Consider the following 25,465-nt stretch of genomic DNA (forward strand, 5'->3'; position numbering starts at 1 on the left):
ATGATCCATTAAAACTGAGCTTTAAGGCAGGTCCTTTTCATTTTTCAGGCTGTGAGTACCGCTTAGTTCTTCAAAGTGTTTTCTTAAAGTATGTATGTCATAATTTTAAAATTTTTTGGCCATTACCTCCCTGAAGACATTTTGCGGTGACCATTAGCACAGGCTTAAACCTGCGTTTGCAGGTAACGGCCAGAGGGTGGCGGTCTTTCTACGTTCCCCATGCTGGTACTAGGGCAACAGGCCTTCCGGCCAGTGGTGTTCCTCGGTTATAAATTAGAGTGGAATGTGCCTGAAGAAACCCACAAATGCTGATGTCTCCTTACTTATGTTTGTCTTTTAAATTTACCTTATATTTATTATTGGAGCAATATTACATTGTGTACATGGAAGAGTTCTTCTTGGTGCGTTCCTCTGTTGATGGACATTTTCATTGCTTCCAAATGTTGGCTATGGTCAATATGGCTGGAGTGCAGGATTGCCAGCCTGTGACGTTTTGATTCTCATTTTCTCAGGGGATAGGCCCAGCAGTGGGTATGACTGATTGACGGGTAGCTCAGTGTTTACCTTTTCAAGGCACTTCCATTGTGTTTTCATTAGTGGCTCTTACCACGTCCCCCTTAGGGCCGAGTGTACGCATTCCTCCACAGTCCCTTCAGCATTTATTTTTTGAAACATTTTTGCTGATGGCCATTCTGACTGCTGTGAGCTGATAGGTTTTTGTAATTTGGGTTTGCATGTCTTTAAAAATTCCTAAAATATATCATTTTCCCACACCTTTTTCTTTCCTCTTCTTTAAAGGAAAAGCTGTGAGTACCACATAGCTCTTGAAATTGTCTTCTTGGAAGGTTGCCCTCTTTTGAAATTTTTGCTCCATTTTTGATCCCAGGATTTATTTGGAGGGCAGGTGTCATTTACAGAATGGCAAGTTGGTGAATATTTAGTGACCTTTAGCAGTGGGTTGAAAGCTGCTGTTGTGGGAAATGGCCACAAGGAGGCAGCATTTCTCCATTCCCAAATCTGAGTACTAGGGCAGCAGAGCCTTTCTGGAAGTCGTGTTCCTAGGTTGTAAATTAGAATGGAATGTGCCAGGAGAAACCCCCATAAGTTTAGGTCTCATTACTTCTTGTTTTTGTTAATTTCTTTAATCGGGGTAAGGACTAGAATATTGTTTGTCCTAGGGGTACACAATCTGGTTCATTTGTACATTATATATGTCTAGTCTACAGATCCTCTTCCCATGTAAAATATTACAGAGTGTTCTGTAGACCTCCCTTGCTATATGGTCGGTCGTTTTGAAATATGTATATAATATGTATTTGGATATGTATAGTAACACTAATCTCATTTATCCATTCCCCCCACCTTTCCTTTTAGATGAGCATAGTTGGTTTTCTAAGTCTGTGAGTGTCTTTCTCTGTGGAAATATGTTCATTTGTGTCAGTGATTAGATAACGCCTCTAAGGGATATCATAGGATATAGGTCTTTTGCTTTCCGACTTACCTCATGTTTTGTGATTATCTCCAGGCTCATCTCTGGTGCCTCAAAGAGCAGTGTTTCATTGTTTTCCATGGCTAATATTCCATTGTGTACATGGACTCCTTCTTCTTTATCCATTCACCTGTTGATGGACATTTTGGTTGCTTCCCATCTTGGCTATTTTGAATAAGGCTGCAGTGCAGCATTTGCAGCCTGTGTCTTTTCGATCCTGGTCTTCTCAGGTGAGAGGCCCAGTGGTGTGCCTGCTGGATTGAATGGTACCTCAGTTTTCACTTTTCAACGCAGTTCCTTTCGGTGGTCATTATTGGCTGTTAACCACTTTCCATCCCACCAGCACCTAGAGGTTACACAGTTCTCTACAACCCCGTCAGCATTTATTGTTGGTAGACTTTTTGCTGACGGTCAGTCGACAGGTGTGAGTTGGAACCTTTTGGTTGATTAGATTGCATGAGTCTAATAATTCCTGAGGTTGAGCTTTTACCCATTTTCCTGTTTTTTTGTTTAAAGAGAGTGAGGAATACTTACCTCTGCATACTATCTTCTTGAAACATTCGCCTGTTTTGAATTTCTTTTGTCCATTCCCCACCTGAGCACAATTTTTGACGGCAGGTGTCCTTTACAGCCCTGAGCCCTTGTGAATTTTAAGTGACCAGTAGCTGTGGGTTTAAAGCTGCTCTTGCGGGAAACGGCCACAAGGGGGCAGCATTTCTCCTTTACCAAATCTGGTCACTAGGGCAACAGAGCCTTAATGGAAGTCGTGTTCTAGGTTGTAAAGTACAATGGAATGTGCCGGGAAAAAGCCCTTTAAGTGTATGTGTCATTCCTTCTTGTTTGTATTTTTAACAAAATTTTTATTCTTTATCACAGCAAATTCGATTACAATGGTTTGTTTGGTCTAGGTGTGCAAGATGTGGTTCCTTCACACATATACATATATCTATGCTTCTTTGGAATCTTTTCCCGTGTAGGTTATGACACAATGTTGAGTAGTCTTCTCTTGGTATTCTGTAGGTCTTTGGTGATTATATATTTCACGTGTGTTTGTATATCTCTGTTCACCTCAATATGGTAATGTACCCAATCCTCACACCTTTCCATTTGGTGAACCATAAGTTTTTGTACTGAATCTGTGATTGCCTTTCTCTGTGGAAGTATCTTCGTTTGTATTCAATTTTTAGGTAACACCTCTATGTGATATGATAGGATATGTGTCTTTCGCTTTCTCACTTACTCCAAGTTGCGTGATTACTTCTAGAGTCATCTATGGTGCTGCAAATGGCATTGCTTCATTTTATCGCTAGCTCATAATCCATCTGTACATGTAGCAGTTCTTCTTTGTCCACCCATCTGTCGGTGGACTTTTTGGTGACTTCCATATCTTGGCTATGGTAATACTGTGCAATGCAGATTTGCCTGCCTCTTTCTTTCCAATTCTGTCTTCTTAGGTTATAGGTCCAGGAATAAACCTCTGGATCGTACGGTAGCTCAATGTTTACCTTTTAACGGCACCTCCACTCTGCTCTCATGAGTGGCTCTCTCCAGGTTACATCCCACTTAAAGTGGAGGGTTTGCATTTCTCCACAGCACCTTCAGCATTTATTCTTTGTGGTTTTTTACTGATGGTTATTCTGACTGGTGTGAGCTGATACGTCTTTGTGGCTGAATTTGCATGTGTCTCATGATCCATTAAAACTGAGCTTTAAGGCAGGTCCTTTTCATTTTTCAGGCTGTGAGTACCGCTTAGTTCTTCAAAGTGTTTTCTTAAAGTATGTATGTCATAATTTTAAAATTTTTTGGCCATTACCTCCCTGAAGACATTTTGCGGTGACCATTAGCACAGGCTTAAACCTGCGTTTGCAGGTAACGGCCAGAGGGTGGTGGTCTTTCTACGTTCCCCATGCTGGTACTAGGGCAACAGGCCTTCCGGCCAGTGGTGTTCCTCGGTTATAAATTAGAGTGGAATGTGCCTGAAGAAACCCACAAATGCTGATGTCTCCTTACTTATGTTTGTCTTTTAAATTTACCTTATATTTATTATTGGAGCAATATTACATTGTGTACATGGAAGAGTTCTTCTTGGTGCGTTCCTCTGTTGATGGACATTTTCATTGCTTCCAAATGTTGGCTATGGTCAATATGGCTGGAGTGCAGGATTGCCAGCCTGTGACGTTTTGATTCTCATTTTCTCAGGGGATAGGCCCAGCAGTGGGTATGACTGATTGACGGGTAGCTCAGTGTTTACCTTTTCAAGGCACTTCCATTGTGTTTTCATTAGTGGCTCTTACCACGTCCCTCTTAGGGCCGAGTGTACGCATTCCTCCACAGTCCCTTCAGCATTTATTTTTTGAAACATTTTTGCTGATGGCCATTCTGACTGCTGTGAGCTGATAGGTTTTTGTAATTTGGGTTTGCATGTCTTTAAAAATTCCTAAAATATATCATTTTCCCACACCTTTTTCTTTCCTCTTCTTTAAAGGAAAAGCTGTGAGTACCACATAGCTCTTGAAATTGTCTTCTTGGAAGGTTGCCCTCTTTTGAAATTTTTGCTCCATTTTTGATCCCAGGATTTATTTGGAGGGCAGGTGTCATTTACAGAATGGCAAGTTGGTGAATATTTAGTGACCTTTAGCAGTGGGTTGAAAGCTGCTGTTGTGGGAAATGGCCACAAGGAGGCAGCATTTCTCCATTCCCAAATCTGAGTACTAGGGCAGCAGAGCCTTTCTGGAAGTCGTGTTCCTAGGTTGTAAATTAGAATGGAATGTGCCAGGAGAAACCCCCATAAGTTTAGGTCTCATTACTTCTTGTTTTTGTTAATTTTTTTAATCGGGGTAAGGACTAGAATATTGTTTGTCCTAGGGGTACACAATCTGGTTCATTTGTACATTGTATATGTCTACTCTACAGATCCTCTTCCCATGTAAAATATTACAGAGTGTTCTGTAGACCTCCCTTGCTATATGGTCGGTCGTTTTGAAATATGTATATAATATGTATTTGGATATGTATAGTAACACTAATCTCATTTATCCATTCCCCCCACCTTTCCTTTTAGATGAGCATAGTTGGTTTTCTAAGTCTGTGAGTGTCTTTCTCTGTGGAAATATGTTCATTTGTGTCAGTGATTAGATAACGCCTCTAAGGGATATCATAGGATATAGGTCTTTTGCTTTCCGACTTACCTCATGTTTTGTGATTATCTCCAGGCTCATCTCTGGTGCCTCAAAGAGCAGTGTTTCATTGTTTTCCATGGCTAATATTCCATTGTGTACATGGACTCCTTCTTCTTTATCCATTCACCTGTTGATGGACATTTTGGTTGCTTCCCATCTTGGCTATTTTGAATAAGGCTGCAGTGCAGCATTTGCAGCCTGTGTCTTTTCGATCCTGGTCTTCTCAGGTGAGAGGCCCAGTGGTGTGCCTGCTGGATTGAATGGTACCTCAGTTTTCACTTTTCAACGCAGTTCCTTTCGGTAGTCATTATTGGCTGTTAACCACTTTCCTTCCCACCAGCACCTAGAGGTTACACAGTTCTCTACAACCCCGTCAGCATTTATTGTTGGTAGACTTTTTGCTGACGGTCAGTCGACAGGTGTGAGTTGAAACCTTTTGGTTGATTAGATTGCATGAGTCTAATAATTCCTGAGGTTGAGCTTTTACCCATTTTCCTGTTTTTTTGTTTAAAGAGAGTGAGGAATACTTACCTCTGCATACTATCTTCTTGAAACATTCGCCTGTTTTGAATTTCTTTTGTCCATTCCCCACCTGAGCACAATTTTTGATGGCAGGTGTCCTTTACAGCCCTGAGCCCTTGTGAATTTTAAGTGACCAGTAGCTGTGGGTTTAAAGCTGCTCTTGCGGGAAACGGCCACAAGGGGGCAGCATTTCTCCTTTACCAACTCTGGTCACTAGGGCAACAGAGCCTTAATGGAAGTCGTGTTCTAGGTTGTAAAGTACAATGGAATGTGCCGGGAAAAAGCCCTTTAAGTGTATGTGTCATTCCTTCTTGTTTGTATTTTTAACAAAATTTTTATTCTTTATCACAGCAAATTCGATTACAATGGTTTGTTTGGTCTAGGTGTGCAAGACGTGGTTCCTTCACACATATACATATATCTATTCTTCTTTGGAATCTTTTCCCGTGTAGGTTATGACACAATGTTGAGTAGTCTTCTCTTGGTATTCTGTAGGTCTTTGGTGATTATATATTTCACGTGTGTTTGTATATCTCTTTTAACCTCAATATGGTAATGTACCCAATCCTCACACGTTTCCATTTGGTGAACCTTAAGTTTTTGTACTGAATCTGTGATTGCCTTTCTCTATGGAAGTATCTTCGTTTGTATCAATTTTTAGGTAACACCTCTATGTGGTATGATAGGATATGTGTCTTTCGTTTTCTCACTTATTCCAAGTTGCGTGATTACTTCTAGAGTCATCTATGGTGCTGCAAATGGCATTGCTTCATTTTATCGCTAGCTCATAATCCATCTGTACATGTAGCAGTTCTTCTTTGTCCACCCATCTGTCGGTGGACTTTTTGGTGACTTCCATATCTTGGCTATGGTAATACTGTGCAATGCAGATTTGCCTGCCTCTTTCTTTCCAATTCTGTCTTCTTAGGTTATAGGTCCAGGAATAAACCTCTGGATCGTACGGTAGCTCAATGTTTACCTTTTAACGGCACCTCCACTCTGCTCTCATGAGTGGCTCTCTCCAGGTTACATCCCACTTAAAGTGGAGGGTTTGCATTTCTCCACAGCACCTTCAGCATTTATTCTTTGTGGTTTTTTACTGATGGTTATTCTGACTGGTGTGAGCTGATACGTCTTTGTGGCTGAATTTGCATGTGTCTCATGATCCATTAAAACTGAGCTTTAAGGCAGGTCCTTTTCATTTTTCAGGCTGTGAGTACCGCTTAGTTCTTCAAAGTGTTTTCTTAAAGTATGTATGTCATAATTTTAAAATTTTTTGGCCATTACCTCCCTGAAGACATTTTGCGGTGACCATTAGCACAGGCTTAAACCTGCGTTTGCAGGTAACGGCCAGAGGGTGGCGGTCTTTCTACGTTCCCCATGCTGGTACTAGGGCAACAGGCCTTCCAGCCAGTGGTGTTCCTCGGTTATAAATTAGAGTGGAATGTGCCTGAAGAAACCCACAAATGCTGATGTCTCCTTACTTATGTTTGTCTTTTAAATTTACCTTATATTTATTATTGGAGCAATATTACATTGTGTACATGGAACAGTTCTTCTTGGTGCGTTCCTCTGTTGATGGACATTTTCATTGCTTCCAAATGTTGGCTATGGTCAATATGGCTGGAGTGCAGGATTGCCAGCCTGTGACGTTTTGATTCTCATTTTCTCAGGGGATAGGCCCAGCAGTGGGTATGACTGATTGACGGGTAGCTCAGTGTTTACCTTTTCAAGGCACTTCCATTGTGTTTTCATTAGTGGCTCTTACCACGTCCCTCTTAGGGCCGAGTGTACGCATTCCTCCACAGTCCCTTCAGCATTTATTTTTTGAAACATTTTTGCTGATGGCCATTCTGACTGCTGTGAGCTGATAGGTTTTTGTAATTTGGGTTTGCATGTCTTTAAAAATTCCTAAAATATATCATTTTCCCACACCTTTTTCTTTCCTCTTCTTTAAAGGAAAAGCTGTGAGTACCACATAGCTCTTGAAATTGTCTTCTTGGAAGGTTGCCCTCTTTTGAAATTTTTGCTCCATTTTTGATCCCAGGATTTATTTGGAGGGCAGGTGTCATTTACAGAATGGCAAGTTGGTGAATATTTAGTGACCTTTAGCAGTGGGTTGAAAGCTGCTGTTGTGGGAAATGGCCACAAGGAGGCAGCATTTCTCCATTCCCAAATCTGAGTACTAGGGCAGCAGAGCCTTTCTGGAAGTCGTGTTCCTAGGTTGTAAATTAGAATGGAATGTGCCAGGAGAAACCCCCATAAGTTTAGGTCTCATTACTTCTTGTTTTTGTTAATTTTTTTAATCGGGGTAAGGACTAGAATATTGTTTGTCCTAGGGGTACACAATCTGGTTCATTTGTACATTATATATGTCTACTCTACAGATCCTCTTCCCATGTAAAATATTACAGAGTGTTCTGTAGACCTCCCTTGCTATATGGTCGGTCGTTTTGAAATATGTATATAATATGTATTTGGATATGTATAGTAACACTAATCTCATTTATCCATTCCCCCCACCTTTCCTTTTAGATGAGCATAGTTGGTTTTCTAAGTCTGTGAGTGTCTTTCTCTGTGGAAATATGTTCATTTGTGTCAGTGATTAGATAACGCCTCTAAGGGATATCATAGGGCATAGGTCTTTTGCTTTCCGACTTACCTCATGTTTTGTGATTATCTCCAGGCTCATCTCTGGTGCCTCAAAGAGCAGTGTTTCATTGTTTTCCATGGCTAATATTCCATTGTGTACATGGACTCCTTCTTCTTTATCCATTCACCTGTTGATGGACATTTTGGTTGCTTCCCATCTTGGCTATTTTGAATAAGGCTGCAGTGCAGCATTTGCAGCCTGTGTCTTTTCGATCCTGGTCTTCTCAGGTGAGAGGCCCAGTGGTGTGCCTGCTGGATTGAATGGTACCTCAGTTTTCACTTTTCAACGCAGTTCCTTTCGGTGGTCATTATTGGCTGTTAACCACTTTCCATCCCACCAGCACCTAGAGGTTACACAGTTCTCTACAACCCTGTCAGCATTTATTGTTGGTAGACTTTTTGCTGACGGTCAGTCGACAGGTGTGAGTTGGAACCTTTTGGTTGATTAGATTGCATGAGTCTAATAATTCCTGAGGTTGAGCTTTTACCCATTTTCCTGTTTTTTTGTTTAAAGAGAGTGAGGAATACTTACCTCTGCATACTATCTTCTTGAAACATTCGCCTGTTTTGAATTTCTTTTGTCCATTCCCCACCTGAGCACAATTTTTGACGGCAGGTGTCCTTTACAGCCCTGAGCCCTTGTGAATTTTAAGTGACCAGTAGCTGTGGGTTTAAAGCTGCTCTTGCGGGAAACGGCCACAAGGGGGCAGCATTTCTCCTTTACCAAATCTGGTCACTAGGGCAACAGAGCCTTAATGGAAGTCGTGTTCTAGGTTGTAAAGTACAATGGAATGTGCCGGGAAAAAGCCCTTTAAGTGTATGTGTCATTCCTTCTTGTTTGTATTTTTAACAAAATTTTTATTCTTTATCACAGCAAATTCGATTACAATGGTTTGTTTGGTCTAGGTGTGCAAGATGTGGTTCCTTCACACATATACATATATCTATGCTTCTTTGGAATCTTTTCCCGTGTAGGTTATGACACAATGTTGAGTAGTCTTCTCTTGGTATTCTGTAGGTCTTTGGTGATTATATATTTCACGTGTGTTTGTATATCTCTGTTCACCTCAATATGGTAATGTACCCAATCCTCACACCTTTCCATTTGGTGAACCATAAGTTTTTGTACTGAATCTGTGATTGCCTTTCTCTGTGGAAGTATCTTCGTTTGTATTCAATTTTTAGGTAACACCTCTATGTGATATGATAGGATATGTGTCTTTCGCTTTCTCACTTACTCCAAGTTGCGTGATTACTTCTAGAGTCATCTATGGTGCTGCAAATGGCATTGCTTCATTTTATCGCTAGCTCATAATCCATCTGTACATGTAGCAGTTCTTCTTTGTCCACCCATCTGTCGGTGGACTTTTTGGTGACTTCCATATCTTGGCTATGGTAATACTGTGCAATGCAGATTTGCCTGCCTCTTTCTTTCCAATTCTGTCTTCTTAGGTTATAGGTCCAGGAATAAGCCTCTGGATCGTACGGTAGCTCAATGTTTACCTTTTAACGGCACCTCCACTCTGCTCTCATGAGTGGCTCTCTCCAGGTTACATCCCACTTAAAGTGGAGGGTTTGCATTTCTCCACAGCACCTTCAGCATTTATTCTTTGTGGTTTTTTACTGATGGTTATTCTGACTGGTGTGAGCTGATACGTCTTTGTGGCTGAATTTGCATGTGTCTCATGATCCATTAAAACTGAGCTTTAAGGCAGGTCCTTTTCATTTTTCAGGCTGTGAGTACCGCTTAGTTCTTCAAAGTGTTTTCTTAAAGTATGTATGTCATAATTTTAAAATTTTTTGGCCATTACCTCCCTGAAGACATTTTGCGGTGACCATTAGCACAGGCTTAAACCTGCGTTTGCAGGTAACGGCCAGAGGGTGGCGGTCTTTCTACGTTCCCCATGCTGGTACTAGGGCAACAGGCCTTCCGGCCAGTGGTGTTCCTCGGTTATAAATTAGAGTGGAATGTGCCTGAAGAAACCCACAAATGCTGATGTCTCCTTACTTATGTTTGTCTTTTAAATTTACCTTATATTTATTATTGGAGCAATATTACATTGTGTACATGGAAGAGTTCTTCTTGGTGCGTTCCTCTGTTGATGGACATTTTCATTGCTTCCAAATGTTGGCTATGGTCAATATGGCTGGAGTGCAGGATTGCCAGCCTGTGACGTTTTGATTCTCATTTTCTCAGGGGATAGGCCCAGCAGTGGGTATGACTGATTGACGGGTAGCTCAGTGTTTACCTTTTCAAGGCACTTCCATTGTGTTTTCATTAGTGGCTCTTACCACGTCCCCCTTAGGGCCGAGTGTACGCATTCCTCCACAGTCCCTTCAGCATTTATTTTTTGAAACATTTTTGCTGATGGCCATTCTGACTGCTGTGAGCTGATAGGTTTTTGTAATTTGGGTTTGCATGTCTTTAAAAATTCCTAAAATATATCATTTTCCCACACCTTTTTCTTTCCTCTTCTTTAAAGGAAAAGCTGTGAGTACCACATAGCTCTTGAAATTGTCTTCTTGGAAGGTTGCCCTCTTTTGAAATTTTTGCTCCATTTTTGATCCCAGGATTTATTTGGAGGGCAGGTGTCATTTACAGAATGGCAAGTTGGTGAATATTTAGTGACCTTTAGCAGTGGGTTGAAAGCTGCTGTTGTGGGAAATGGCCACAAGGAGGCAGCATTTCTCCATTCCCAAATCTGAGTACTAGGGCAGCAGAGCCTTTCTGGAAGTCGTGTTCCTAGGTTGTAAATTAGAATGGAATGTGCCAGGAGAAACCCCCATAAGTTTAGGTCTCATTACTTCTTGTTTTTGTTAATTTTTTTAATCGGGGTAAGGACTAGAATATTGTTTGTCCTAGGGGTACACAATCTGGTTCATTTGTACATTATATATGTCTAGTCTACAGATCCTCTTCCCATGTAAAATATTACAGAGTGTTCTGTAGACCTCCCTTGCTATATGGTCGGTCGTTTTGAAATATGTATATAATATGTATTTGGATATGTATAGTAACACTAATCTCATTTATCCATTCCCCCCACCTTTCCTTTTAGATGAGCATAGTTGGTTTTCTAAGTCTGTGAGTGTCTTTCTCTGTGGAAATATGTTCATTTGTGTCAGTGATTAGATAACGCCTCTAAGGGATATCATAGGATATAGGTCTTTTGCTTTCCGACTTACCTCATGTTTTGTGATTATCTCCAGGCTCATCTCTGGTGCCTCAAAGAGCAGTGTTTCATTGTTTTCCATGGCTAATATTCCATTGTGTACATGGACTCCTTCTTCTTTATCCATTCACCTGTTGATGGACATTTTGGTTGCTTCCCATCTTGGCTATTTTGAATAAGGCTGCAGTGCAGCATTTGCAGCCTGTGTCTTTTCGATCCTGGTCTTCTCAGGTGAGAGGCCCAGTGGTGTGCCTGCTGGATTGAATGGTACCTCAGTTTTCACTTTTCAACGCAGTTCCTTTCGGTGGTCATTATTGGCTGTTAACCACTTTCCATCCCACCAGCACCTAGAGGTTACACAGTTCTCTACAACCCCGTCAGCATTTATTGTTGGTAGACTTTTTGCTGACGGTCAGTCGACAGGTGTGAGTTGGAACCTTTTGGTTGATTAGATTGCATGAGTCTAATAATTCCTGAGGTTGAGCTTTTACCCATTTTCCTGTTTTTTTGTTTAAAGAGAGTGAGGAATACTTACCTCTGCATACTATCTTCTTGAAACATTCGCCTGTTTTGAATTTCTTTTGTCCATTCCCCACCTGAGCACAATTTTTGACGGCAGGTGTCCTTTACAGCCCTGAGCCCTTGTGAATTTTAAGTGACCAGTAGCTGTGGGTTTAAAGCTGCTCTTGCGGGAAACGGCCACAAGGGGGCAGCATTTCTCCTTTACCAAATCTGGTCACTAGGGCAACAGAGCCTTAATGGAAGTCGTGTTCTAGGTTGTAAAGTACAATGGAATGTGCCGGGAAAAAGCCCTTTAAGTGTATGTGTCATTCCTTCTTGTTTGTATTTTTAACAAAATTTTTATTCTTTATCACAGCAAATTCGATTACAATGGTTTGTTTGGTCTAGGTGTGCAAGATGTGGTTCCTTCACACATATACATATATCTATGCTTCTTTGGAATCTTTTCCCGTGTAGGTTATGACACAATGTTGAGTAGTCTTCTCTTGGTATTCTGTAGGTCTTTGGTGATTATATATTTCACGTGTGTTTGTATATCTCTGTTCACCTCAATATGGTAATGTACCCAATCCTCACACCTTTCCATTTGGTGAACCATAAGTTTTTGTACTGAATCTGTGATTGCCTTTCTCTGTGGAAGTATCTTCGTTTGTATTCAATTTTTAGGTAACACCTCTATGTGATATGATAGGATATGTGTCTTTCGCTTTCTCACTTACTCCAAGTTGCGTGATTACTTCTAGAGTCATCTATGGTGCTGCAAATGGCATTGCTTCATTTTATCGCTAGCTCATAATCCATCTGTACATGTAGCAGTTCTTCTTTGTCCACCCATCTGTCGGTGGACTTTTTGGTGACTTCCATATCTTGGCTATGGTAATACTGTGCAATGCAGATTTGCCTGCCTCTTTCTTTCCAATTCTGTCTTCTTAGGTTATAGGTCCAGGAATAAACCTCTGGATCGTACGGTAGCTCAATGTTTACCTTTTAACGGCACCTCCACTCTGCTCTCATGAGTGGCTCTCTCCAGGTTACATCCCACTTAAAGTGGAGGGTTTGCATTTCTCCACAGCACCTTCAGCATTTATTCTTTGTGGTTTTTTACTGATGGTTATTCTGACTGGTGTGAGCTGATACGTCTTTGTGGCTGAATTTGCATGTGTCTCATGATCCATTAAAACTGAGCTTTAAGGCAGGTCCTTTTCATTTTTCAGGCTGTGAGTACCGCTTAGTTCTTCAAAGTGTTTTCTTAAAGTATGTATGTCATAATTTTAAAATTTTTTGGCCATTACCTCCCTGAAGACATTTTGCGGTGACCATTAGCACAGGCTTAAACCTGCGTTTGCAGGTAACGGCCAGAGGGTGGTGGTCTTTCTACGTTCCCCATGCTGGTACTAGGGCAACAGGCCTTCCGGCCAGTGGTGTTCCTCGGTTATAAATTAGAGTGGAATGTGCCTGAAGAAACCCACAAATGCTGATGTCTCCTTACTTATGTTTGTCTTTTAAATTTACCTTATATTTATTATTGGAGCAATATTACATTGTGTACATGGAAGAGTTCTTCTTGGTGCGTTCCTCTGTTGATGGACATTTTCATTGCTTCCAAATGTTGGCTATGGTCAATATGGCTGGAGTGCAGGATTGCCAGCCTGTGACGTTTTGATTCTCATTTTCTCAGGGGATAGGCCCAGCAGTGGGTATGACTGATTGACGGGTAGCTCAGTGTTTACCTTTTCAAGGCACTTCCATTGTGTTTTCATTAGTGGCTCTTACCACGTCCCTCTTAGGGCCGAGTGTACGCATTCCTCCACAGTCCCTTCAGCATTTATTTTTTGAAACATTTTTGCTGATGGCCATTCTGACTGCTGTGAGCTGATAGGTTTTTGTAATTTGGGTTTGCATGTCTTTAAAAATTCCTAAAATATATCATTTTCCCACACCTTTTTCTTTCCTCTTCTTTAAAGGAAAAGCTGTGAGTACCACATAGCTCTTGAAATTGTCTTCTTGGAAGGTTGCCCTCTTTTGAAATTTTTGCTCCATTTTTGATCCCAGGATTTATTTGGAGGGCAGGTGTCATTTACAGAATGGCAAGTTGGTGAATATTTAGTGACCTTTAGCAGTGGGTTGAAAGCTGCTGTTGTGGGAAATGGCCACAAGGAGGCAGCATTTCTCCATTCCCAAATCTGAGTACTAGGGCAGCAGAGCCTTTCTGGAAGTCGTGTTCCTAGGTTGTAAATTAGAATGGAATGTGCCAGGAGAAACCCCCATAAGTTTAGGTCTCATTACTTCTTGTTTTTGTTAATTTTTTTAATCGGGGTAAGGACTAGAATATTGTTTGTCCTAGGGGTACACAATCTGGTTCATTTGTACATTGTATATGTCTACTCTACAGATCCTCTTCCCATGTAAAATATTACAGAGTGTTCTGTAGACCTCCCTTGCTATATGGTCGGTCGTTTTGAAATATGTATATAATATGTATTTGGATATGTATAGTAACACTAATCTCATTTATCCATTCCCCCCACCTTTCCTTTTAGATGAGCATAGTTGGTTTTCTAAGTCTGTGAGTGTCTTTCTCTGTGGAAATATGTTCATTTGTGTCAGTGATTAGATAACGCCTCTAAGGGATATCATAGGATATAGGTCTTTTGCTTTCCGACTTACCTCATGTTTTGTGATTATCTCCAGGCTCATCTCTGGTGCCTCAAAGAGCAGTGTTTCATTGTTTTCCATGGCTAATATTCCATTGTGTACATGGACTCCTTCTTCTTTATCCATTCACCTGTTGATGGACATTTTGGTTGCTTCCCATCTTGGCTATTTTGAATAAGGCTGCAGTGCAGCATTTGCAGCCTGTGTCTTTTCGATCCTGGTCTTCTCAGGTGAGAGGCCCAGTGGTGTGCCTGCTGGATTGAATGGTACCTCAGTTTTCACTTTTCAACGCAGTTCCTTTCGGTAGTCATTATTGGCTGTTAACCACTTTCCTTCCCACCAGCACCTAGAGGTTACACAGTTCTCTACAACCCCGTCAGCATTTATTGTTGGTAGACTTTTTGCTGACGGTCAGTCGACAGGTGTGAGTTGAAACCTTTTGGTTGATTAGATTGCATGCGTCTAATAATTCCTGAGGTTGAGCTTTTACCCATTTTCCTGTTTTTTTGTTTAAAGAGAGTGAGGAATACTTACCTCTGCATACTATCTTCTTGAAACATTCGCCTGTTTTGAATTTCTTTTGTCCATTCCCCACCTGAGCACAATTTTTGATGGCAGGTGTCCTTTACAGCCCTGAGCCCTTGTGAATTTTAAGTGACCAGTAGCTGTGGGTTTAAAGCTGCTCTTGCGGGAAACGGCCACAAGGGGGCAGCATTTCTCCTTTACCAACTCTGGTCACTAGGGCAACAGAGCCTTAATGGAAGTCGTGTTCTAGGTTGTAAAGTACAATGGAATGTGCCGGGAAAAAGCCCTTTAAGTGTATGTGTCATTCCTTCTTGTTTGTATTTTTAACAAAATTTTTATTCTTTATCACAGCAAATTCGATTACAATGGTTTGTTTGGTCTAGGTGTGCAAGACGTGGTTCCTTCACACATATACATATATCTATTCTTCTTTGGAATCTTTTCCCGTGTAGGTTATGACACAATGTTGAGTAGTCTTCTCTTGGTATTCTGTAGGTCTTTGGTGATTATATATTTCACGTGTTTTTGTATATCTCTTTTAACCTCAATATGGTAATGTACCCAATCCTCACACGTTTCCATTTGGTGAACCTTAAGTTTTTGTACTGAATCTGTGATTGCCTTTCTCTATGGAAGTATCTTCGTTTGTATCAATTTTTAGGTAACACCTCTATGTGGTATGATAGGATATGTGTCTTTCGTTTTCTCACTTATTCCAAGTTGCGTGATTACTTCTAGAGTCATCTATGGTGCTGCAAATGGCATTGCTTCATTTTATCGCTAGCTCATAATCCATCTGTACATGTAGCAGTTCTTCTTTGTCCACCCATCTGTCGGTGGACTTTTTGGTGACTTCCATATCTTGGCTATGGTAATACTGTGCAATGCAGATTTGCCTGCCTCTTTCTTTCCAATTCTGTCTTCTTAGGTTATAGGTCCAGGAATAAACCTCTGGATCGTACGGTAGCTCAATGTTTACCTTTTAACGGCACCTCCACTCTGCTCTCATGAGTGGCTCTCTCCAGGTTACATCCCACTTAAAGTGGAGGGTTTGCATTTCTCCACAGCACCTTCAGCATTTATTCTTTGTGGTTTTTTACTGATGGTTATTCTGACTGGTGTGAGCTGATACGTCTTTGTGGCTGAATTTGCATGTGTCTCATGATCCATTAAAACTGAGCTTTAAGGCAGGTCCTTTTCATTTTTCAGGCTGTGAGTACCGCTTAGTTCTTCAAAGTGTTTTCTTAAAGTATGTATGTCATAATTTTAAAATTTTTTGGCCATTACCTCCCTGAAGACATTTTGCGGTGACCATTAGCACAGGCTTAAACCTGCGTTTGCAGGTAACGGCCAGAGGGTGGCGGTCTTTCTACGTTCCCCATGCTGGTACTAGGGCAACAGGCCTTCCAGCCAGTGGTGTTCCTCGGTTATAAATTAGAGTGGAATGTGCCTGAAGAAACCCACAAATGCTGATGTCTCCTTACTTATGTTTGTCTTTTAAATTTACCTTATATTTATTATTGGAGCAATATTACATTGTGTACATGGAACAGTTCTTCTTGGTGCGTTCCTCTGTTGATGGACATTTTCATTGCTTCCAAATGTTGGCTATGGTCAATATGGCTGGAGTGCAGGATTGCCAGCCTGTGACGTTTTGATTCTCATTTTCTCAGGGGATAGGCCCAGCAGTGGGTATGACTGATTGACGGGTAGCTCAGTGTTTACCTTTTCAAGGCACTTCCATTGTGTTTTCATTAGTGGCTCTTACCACGTCCCTCTTAGGGCCGAGTGTACGCATTCCTCCACAGTCCCTTCAGCATTTATTTTTTGAAACATTTTTGCTGATGGCCATTCTGACTGCTGTGAGCTGATAGGTTTTTGTAATTTGGGTTTGCATGTCTTTAAAAATTCCTAAAATATATCATTTTCCCACACCTTTTTCTTTCCTCTTCTTTAAAGGAAAAGCTGTGAGTACCACATAGCTCTTGAAATTGTCTTCTTGGAAGGTTGCCCTCTTTTGAAATTTTTGCTCCATTTTTGATCCCAGGATTTATTTGGAGGGCAGGTGTCATTTACAGAATGGCAAGTTGGTGAATATTTAGTGACCTTTAGCAGTGGGTTGAAAGCTGCTGTTGTGGGAAATGGCCACAAGGAGGCAGCATTTCTCCATTCCCAAATCTGAGTACTAGGGCAGCAGAGCCTTTCTGGAAGTCGTGTTCCTAGGTTGTAAATTAGAATGGAATGTGCCAGGAGAAACCCCCATAAGTTTAGGTCTCATTACTTCTTGTTTTTGTTAATTTTTTTAATCGGGGTAAGGACTAGAATATTGTTTGTCCTAGGGGTACACAATCTGGTTCATTTGTACATTATATATGTCTACTCTACAGATCCTCTTCCCATGTAAAATATTACAGAGTGTTCTGTAGACCTCCCTTGCTATATGGTCGGTCGTTTTGAAATATGTATATAATATGTATTTGGATATGTATAGTAACACTAATCTCATTTATCCATTCCCCCCACCTTTCCTTTTAGATGAGCATAGTTGGTTTTCTAAGTCTGTGAGTGTCTTTCTCTGTGGAAATATGTTCATTTGTGTCAGTGATTAGATAACGCCTCTAAGGGATATCATAGGGCATAGGTCTTTTGCTTTCCGACTTACCTCATGTTTTGTGATTATCTCCAGGCTCATCTCTGGTGCCTCAAAGAGCAGTGTTTCATTGTTTTCCATGGCTAATATTCCATTGTGTACATGGACTCCTTCTTCTTTATCCATTCACCTGTTGATGGACATTTTGGTTGCTTCCCATCTTGGCTATTTTGAATAAGGCTGCAGTGCAGCATTTGCAGCCTGTGTCTTTTCGATCCTGGTCTTCTCAGGTGAGAGGCCCAGTGGTGTGCCTGCTGGATTGAATGGTACCTCAGTTTTCACTTTTCAACGCAGTTCCTTTCGGTGGTCATTATTGGCTGTTAACCACTTTCCATCCCACCAGCACCTAGAGGTTACACAGTTCTCTACAACCCTGTCAGCATTTATTGTTGGTAGACTTTTTGCTGACGGTCAGTCGACAGGTGTGAGTTGGAACCTTTTGGTTGATTAGATTGCATGAGTCTAATAATTCCTGAGGTTGAGCTTTTACCCATTTTCCTGTTTTTTTGTTTAAAGAGAGTGAGGAATACTTACCTCTGCATACTATCTTCTTGAAACATTCGCCTGTTTTGAATTTCTTTTGTCCATTCCCCACCTGAGCACAATTTTTGACGGCAGGTGTCCTTTACAGCCCTGAGCCCTTGTGAATTTTAAGTGACCAGTAGCTGTGGGTTTAAAGCTGCTCTTGCGGGAAACGGCCACAAGGGGGCAGCATTTCTCCTTTACCAAATCTGGTCACTAGGGCAACAGAGCCTTAATGGAAGTCGTGTTCTAGGTTGTAAAGTACAATGGAATGTGCCGGGAAAAAGCCCTTTAAGTGTATGTGTCATTCCTTCTTGTTTGTATTTTTAACAAAATTTTTATTCTTTATCACAGCAAATTCGATTACAATGGTTTGTTTGGTCTAGGTGTGCAAGATGTGGTTCCTTCACACATATACATATATCTATGCTTCTTTGGAATCTTTTCCCGTGTAGGTTATGACACAATGTTGAGTAGTCTTCTCTTGGTATTCTGTAGGTCTTTGGTGATTATATATTTCACGTGTGTTTGTATATCTCTGTTCACCTCAATATGGTAATGTACCCAATCCTCACACCTTTCCATTTGGTGAACCATAAGTTTTTGTACTGAATCTGTGATTGCCTTTCTCTGTGGAAGTATCTTCGTTTGTATTCAATTTTTAGGTAACACCTCTATGTGATATGATAGGATATGTGTCTTTCGCTTTCTCACTTACTCCAAGTTGCGTGATTACTTCTAGAGTCATCTATGGTGCTGCAAATGGCATTGCTTCATTTTATCGCTAGCTCATAATCCATCTGTACATGTAGCAGTTCTTCTTTGTCCACCCATCTGTCGGTGGACTTTTTGGTGACTTCCATATCTTGGCTATGGTAATACTGTGCAATGCAGATTTGCCTGCCTCTTTCTTTCCAATTCTGTCTTCTTAGGTTATAGGTCCAGGAATAAGCCTCTGGATCGTACGGTAGCTCAATGTTTACCTTTTAACGGCACCTCCACTCTGCTCTCATGAGTGGCTCTCTCCAGGTTACATCCCACTTAAAGTGGAGGGTTTGCATTTCTCCACAGCACCTTCAGCATTTATTCTTTGTGGTTTTTTACTGATGGTTATTCTGACTGGTGTGAGCTGATACGTCTTTGTGGCTGAATTTGCATGTGTCTCATGATCCATTAAAACTGAGCTTTAAGGCAGGTCCTTTTCATTTTTCAGGCTGTGAGTACCGCTTAGTTCTTCAAAGTGTTTTCTTAAAGTATGTATGTCATAATTTTAAAATTTTTTGGCCATTACCTCCCTGAAGACATTTTGCGGTGACCATTAGCACAGGCTTAAACCTGCGTTTGCAGGTAACGGCCAGAGGGTGGCGGTCTTTCTACGTTCCCCATGCTGGTACTAGGGCAACAGGCCTTCCGGCCAGTGGTGTTCCTCGGTTATAAATTAGAGTGGAATGTGCCTGAAGAAACCCACAAATGCTGATGTCTCCTTACTTATGTTTGTCTTTTAAATTTACCTTATATTTATTATTGGAGCAATATTACATTGTGTACATGGAAGAGTTCTTCTTGGTGCGTTCCTCTGTTGATGGACATTTTCATTGCTTCCAAATGTTGGCTATGGTCAATATGGCTGGAGTGCAGGATTGCCAGCCTGTGACGTTTTGATTCTCATTTTCTCAGGGGATAGGCCCAGCAGTGGGTATGACTGATTGACGGGTAGCTCAGTGTTTACCTTTTCAAGGCACTTCCATTGTGTTTTCATTAGTGGCTCTTACCACGTCCCCCTTAGGGCCGAGTGTACGCATTCCTCCACAGTCCCTTCAGCATTTATTTTTTGAAACATTTTTGCTGATGGCCATTCTGACTGCTGTGAGCTGATAGGTTTTTGTAATTTGGGTTTGCATGTCTTTAAAAATTCCTAAAATATATCATTTTCCCACACCTTTTTCTTTCCTCTTCTTTAAAGGAAAAGCTGTGAGTACCACATAGCTCTTGAAATTGTCTTCTTGGAAGGTTGCCCTCTTTTGAAATTTTTGCTCCATTTTTGATCCCAGGATTTATTTGGAGGGCAGGTGTCATTTACAGAATGGCAAGTTGGTGAATATTTAGTGACCTTTAGCAGTGGGTTGAAAGCTGCTGTTGTGGGAAATGGCCACAAGGAGGCAGCATTTCTCCATTCCCAAATCTGAGTACTAGGGCAGCAGAGCCTTTCTGGAAGTCGTGTTCCTAGGTTGTAAATTAGAATGGAATGTGCCAGGAGAAACCCCCATAAGTTTAGGTCTCATTACTTCTTGTTTTTGTTAATTTTTTTAATCGGGGTAAGGACTAGAATATTGTTTGTCCTAGGGGTACACAATCTGGTTCATTTGTACATTATATATGTCTAGTCTACAGATCCTCTTCCCATGTAAAATATTACAGAGTGTTCTGTAGACCTCCCTTGCTATATGGTCGGTCGTTTTGAAATATGTATATAATATGTATTTGGATATGTATAGTAACACTAATCTCATTTATCCATTCCCCCCACCTTTCCTTTTAGATGAGCATAGTTGGTTTTCTAAGTCTGTGAGTGTCTTTCTCTGTGGAAATATGTTCATTTGTGTCAGTGATTAGATAACGCCTCTAAGGGATATCATAGGATATAGGTCTTTTGCTTTCCGACTTACCTCATGTTTTGTGATTATCTCCAGGCTCATCTCTGGTGCCTCAAAGAGCAGTGTTTCATTGTTTTCCATGGCTAATATTCCATTGTGTACATGGACTCCTTCTTCTTTATCCATTCACCTGTTGATGGACATTTTGGTTGCTTCCCATCTTGGCTATTTTGAATAAGGCTGCAGTGCAGCATTTGCAGCCTGTGTCTTTTCGATCCTGGTCTTCTCAGGTGAGAGGCCCAGTGGTGTGCCTGCTGGATTGAATGGTACCTCAGTTTTCACTTTTCAACGCAGTTCCTTTCGGTAGTCATTATTGGCTGTTAACCACTTTCCTTCCCACCAGCACCTAGAGGTTACACAGTTCTCTACAACCCCGTCAGCATTTATTGTTGGTAGACTTTTTGCTGACGGTCAGTCGACAGGTGTGAGTTGAAACCTTTTGGTTGATTAGATTGCATGAGTCTAATAATTCCTGAGGTTGAGCTTTTACCCATTTTCCTGTTTTTTTGTTTAAAGAGAGTGAGGAATACTTACCTCTGCATACTATCTTCTTGAAACATTCGCCTGTTTTGAATTTCTTTTGTCCATTCCCCACCTGAGCACAATTTTTGACGGCAGGTGTCCTTTACAGCCCTGAGCCCTTGTGAATTTTAAGTGACCAGTAGCTGTGGGTTTAAAGCTGCTCTTGCGGGAAACGGCCACAAGGGGGCAGCATTTCTCCTTTACCAAATCTGGTCACTAGGGCAACAGAGCCTTAATGGAAGTCGTGTTCTAGGTTGTAAAGTACAGTGGAATGTGCCGGGAAAAAGCCCTTTAAGTGTATGTGTCATTCCTTCTTGTTTGTATTTTTAACAAAATTTTTATTCTTTATCACAGCAAATTCGATTACAATGGTTTGTTTGGTCTAGGTGTGCAAGACGTGGTTCCTTCACACATATACATATATCTATTCTTCTTTGGAATCTTTTCCCGTGTAGGTTATGACACAATGTTGAGTAGTCTTCTCTTGGTATTCTGTAGGTCTTTGGTGATTATATATTTCACGTGTGTTTGTATATCTCTTTTAACCTCAATATGGTAATGTACCCAATCCTCACACGTTTCCATTTGGTGAACCTTAAGTTTTTGTACTGAATCTGTGATTGCCTTTCTCTATGGAAGTATCTTGGTTTGTATCAATTTTTAGGTAACACCTCTATGTGGTATGATAGGATATGTGTCTTTCGTTTTCTCACTTATTCCAAGTTGCGTGATTACTTCTAGAGTCATCTATGGTGCTGCAAATGGCATTGCTTCATTTTATCGCTAGCTCATAATCCATCTGTACATGTAGCAGTTCTTCTTTGTCCACCCATCTGTCGGTGGACTTTTTGGTGACTTCCATATCTTGGCTATGGTAATACTGTGCAATGCAGATTTGCCTGCCTCTTTCTTTCCAATTCTGTCTTCTTAGGTTATAGGTCCAGGAATAAACCTCTGGATCGTACGGTAGCTCAATGTTTACCTTTTAACGGCACCTCCACTCTGCTCTCATGAGTGGCTCTCTCCAGGTTACATCCCACTTAAAGTGGAGGGTTTGCATTTCTCCACAGCACCTTCAGCATTTATTCTTTGTGGTTTTTTACTGATGGTTATTCTGACTGGTGTGAGCTGATACGTCTTTGTGGCTGAATTTGCATGTGTCTCATGATCCATTAAAACTGAGCTTTAAGGCAGGTCCTTTTCATTTTTCAGGCTGTGAGTACCGCTTAGTTCTTCAAAGTGTTTTCTTAAAGTATGTATGTCATAATTTTAAAATTTTTTGGCCATTACCTCCCTGAAGACATTTTGCGGTGACCATTAGCACAGGCTTAAACCTGCGTTTGCAGGTAACGGCCAGAGGGTGGCGGTCTTTCTACGTTCCCCATGCTGGTACTAGGGCAACAGGCCTTCCAGCCAGTGGTGTTCCTCGGTTATAAATTAGAGTGGAATGTGCCTGAAGAAACCCACAAATGCTGATGTCTCCTTACTTATGTTTGTCTTTTAAATTTACCTTATATTTATTATTGGAGCAATATTACATTGTGTACATGGAACAGTTCTTCTTGGTGCGTTCCTCTGTTGATGGACATTTTCATTGCTTCCAAATGTTGGCTATGGTCAATATGGCTGGAGTGCAGGATTGCCAGCCTGTGACGTTTTGATTCTCATTTTCTCAGGGGATAGGCCCAGCAGTGGGTATGACTGATTGACGGGTAGCTCAGTGTTTACCTTTTCAAGGCACTTCCATTGTGTTTTCATTAGTGGCTCTTACCACGTCCCTCTTAGGGCCGAGTGTACGCATTCCTCCACAGTCCCTTCAGCATTTATTTTTTGAAACATTTTTGCTGATGGCCATTCTGACTGCTGTGAGCTGATAGGTTTTTGTAATTTGGGTTTGCATGTCTTTAAAAATTCCTAAAATATATCATTTTCCCACACCTTTTTCTTTCCTCTTCTTTAAAGGAAAAGCTGTGAGTACCACATAGCTCTTGAAATTGTCTTCTTGGAAGGTTGCCCTCTTTTGAAATTTTTGCTCCATTTTTGATCCCAGGATTTATTTGGAGGGCAGGTGTCATTTACAGAATGGCAAGTTGGTGAATATTTAGTGACCTTTAGCAGTGGGTTGAAAGCTGCTGTTGTGGGAAATGGCCACAAGGAGGCAGCATTTCTCCATTCCCAAATCTGAGTACTAGGGCAGCAGAGCCTTTCTGGAAGTCGTGTTCCTAGGTTGTAAATTAGAATGGAATGTGCCAGGAGAAACCCCCATAAGTTTAGGTCTCATTACTTCTTGTTTTTGTTAATTTTTTTAATCGGGGTAAGGACTAGAATATTGTTTGTCCTAGGGGTACACAATCTGGTTCATTTGTACATTATATATGTCTACTCTACAGATCCTCTTCCCATGTAAAATATTACAGAGTGTTCTGTAGACCTCCCTTGCTATATGGTCGGTCGTTTTGAAATATGTATATAATATGTATTTGGATATGTATAGTAACACTAATCTCATTTATCCATTCCCCCCACCTTTCCTTTTAGATGAGCATAGTTGGTTTTCTAAGTCTGTGAGTGTCTTTCTCTGTGGAAATATGTTCATTTGTGTCAGTGATTAGATAACGCCTCTAAGGGATATCATAGGGCATAGGTCTTTTGCTTTCCGACTTACCTCATGTTTTGTGATTATCTCCAGGCTCATCTCTGGTGCCTCAAAGAGCAGTGTTTCATTGTTTTCCATGGCTAATATTCCATTGTGTACATGGACTCCTTCTTCTTTATCCATTCACCTGTTGATGGACATTTTGGTTGCTTCCCATCTTGGCTATTTTGAATAAGGCTGCAGTGCAGCATTTGCAGCCTGTGTCTTTTCGATCCTGGTCTTCTCAGGTGAGAGGCCCAGTGGTGTGCCTGCTGGATTGAATGGTACCTCAGTTTTCACTTTTCAACGCAGTTCCTTTCGGTGGTCATTATTGGCTGTTAACCACTTTCCATCCCACCAGCACCTAGAGGTTACACAGTTCTCTACAACCCTGTCAGCATTTATTGTTGGTAGACTTTTTGCTGACGGTCAGTCGACAGGTGTGAGTTGGAACCTTTTGGTTGATTAGATTGCATGAGTCTAATAATTCCTGAGGTTGAGCTTTTACCCATTTTCCTGTTTTTTTGTTTAAAGAGAGTGAGGAATACTTACCTCTGCATACTATCTTCTTGAAACATTCGCCTGTTTTGAATTTCTTTTGTCCATTCCCCACCTGAGCACAATTTTTGACGGCAGGTGTCCTTTACAGCCCTGAGCCCTTGTGAATTTTAAGTGACCAGTAGCTGTGGGTTTAAAGCTGCTCTTGCGGGAAACGGCCACAAGGGGGCAGCATTTCTCCTTTACCAAATCTGGTCACTAGGGCAACAGAGCCTTAATGGAAGTCGTGTTCTAGGTTGTAAAGTACAATGGAATGTGCCGGGAAAAAGCCCTTTAAGTGTATGTGTCATTCCTTCTTGTTTGTATTTTTAACAAAATTTTTATTCTTTATCACAGCAAATTCGATTACAATGGTTTGTTTGGTCTAGGTGTGCAAGATGTGGTTCCTTCACACATATACATATATCTATGCTTCTTTGGAATCTTTTCCCGTGTAGGTTATGACACAATGTTGAGTAGTCTTCTCTTGGTATTCTGTAGGTCTTTGGTGATTATATATTTCACGTGTGTTTGTATATCTCTGTTCACCTCAATATGGTAATGTACCCAATCCTCACACCTTTCCATTTGGTGAACCATAAGTTTTTGTACTGAATCTGTGATTGCCTTTCTCTGTGGAAGTATCTTCGTTTGTATTCAATTTTTAGGTAACACCTCTATGTGATATGATAGGATATGTGTCTTTCGCTTTCTCACTTACTCCAAGTTGCGTGATTACTTCTAGAGTCATCTATGGTGCTGCAAATGGCATTGCTTCATTTTATCGCTAGCTCATAATCCATCTGTACATGTAGCAGTTCTTCTTTGTCCACCCATCTGTCGGTGGACTTTTTGGTGACTTCCATATCTTGGCTATGGTAATACTGTGCAATGCAGATTTGCCTGCCTCTTTCTTTCCAATTCTGTCTTCTTAGGTTATAGGTCCAGGAATAAGCCTCTGGATCGTACGGTAGCTCAATGTTTACCTTTTAACGGCACCTCCACTCTGCTCTCATGAGTGGCTCTCTCCAGGTTACATCCCACTTAAAGTGGAGGGTTTGCATTTCTCCACAGCACCTTCAGCATTTATTCTTTGTGGTTTTTTACTGATGGTTATTCTGACTGGTGTGAGCTGATACGTCTTTGTGGCTGAATTTGCATGTGTCTCATGATCCATTAAAACTGAGCTTTAAGGCAGGTCCTTTTCATTTTTCAGGCTGTGAGTACC

This window comes from Eschrichtius robustus, chromosome 5 (assembly GCF_028021215.1).
Source record: "Eschrichtius robustus isolate mEscRob2 chromosome 5, mEscRob2.pri, whole genome shotgun sequence".
NCBI classification, from domain to species: Eukaryota; Metazoa; Chordata; class Mammalia; order Artiodactyla; family Eschrichtiidae; genus Eschrichtius; species Eschrichtius robustus.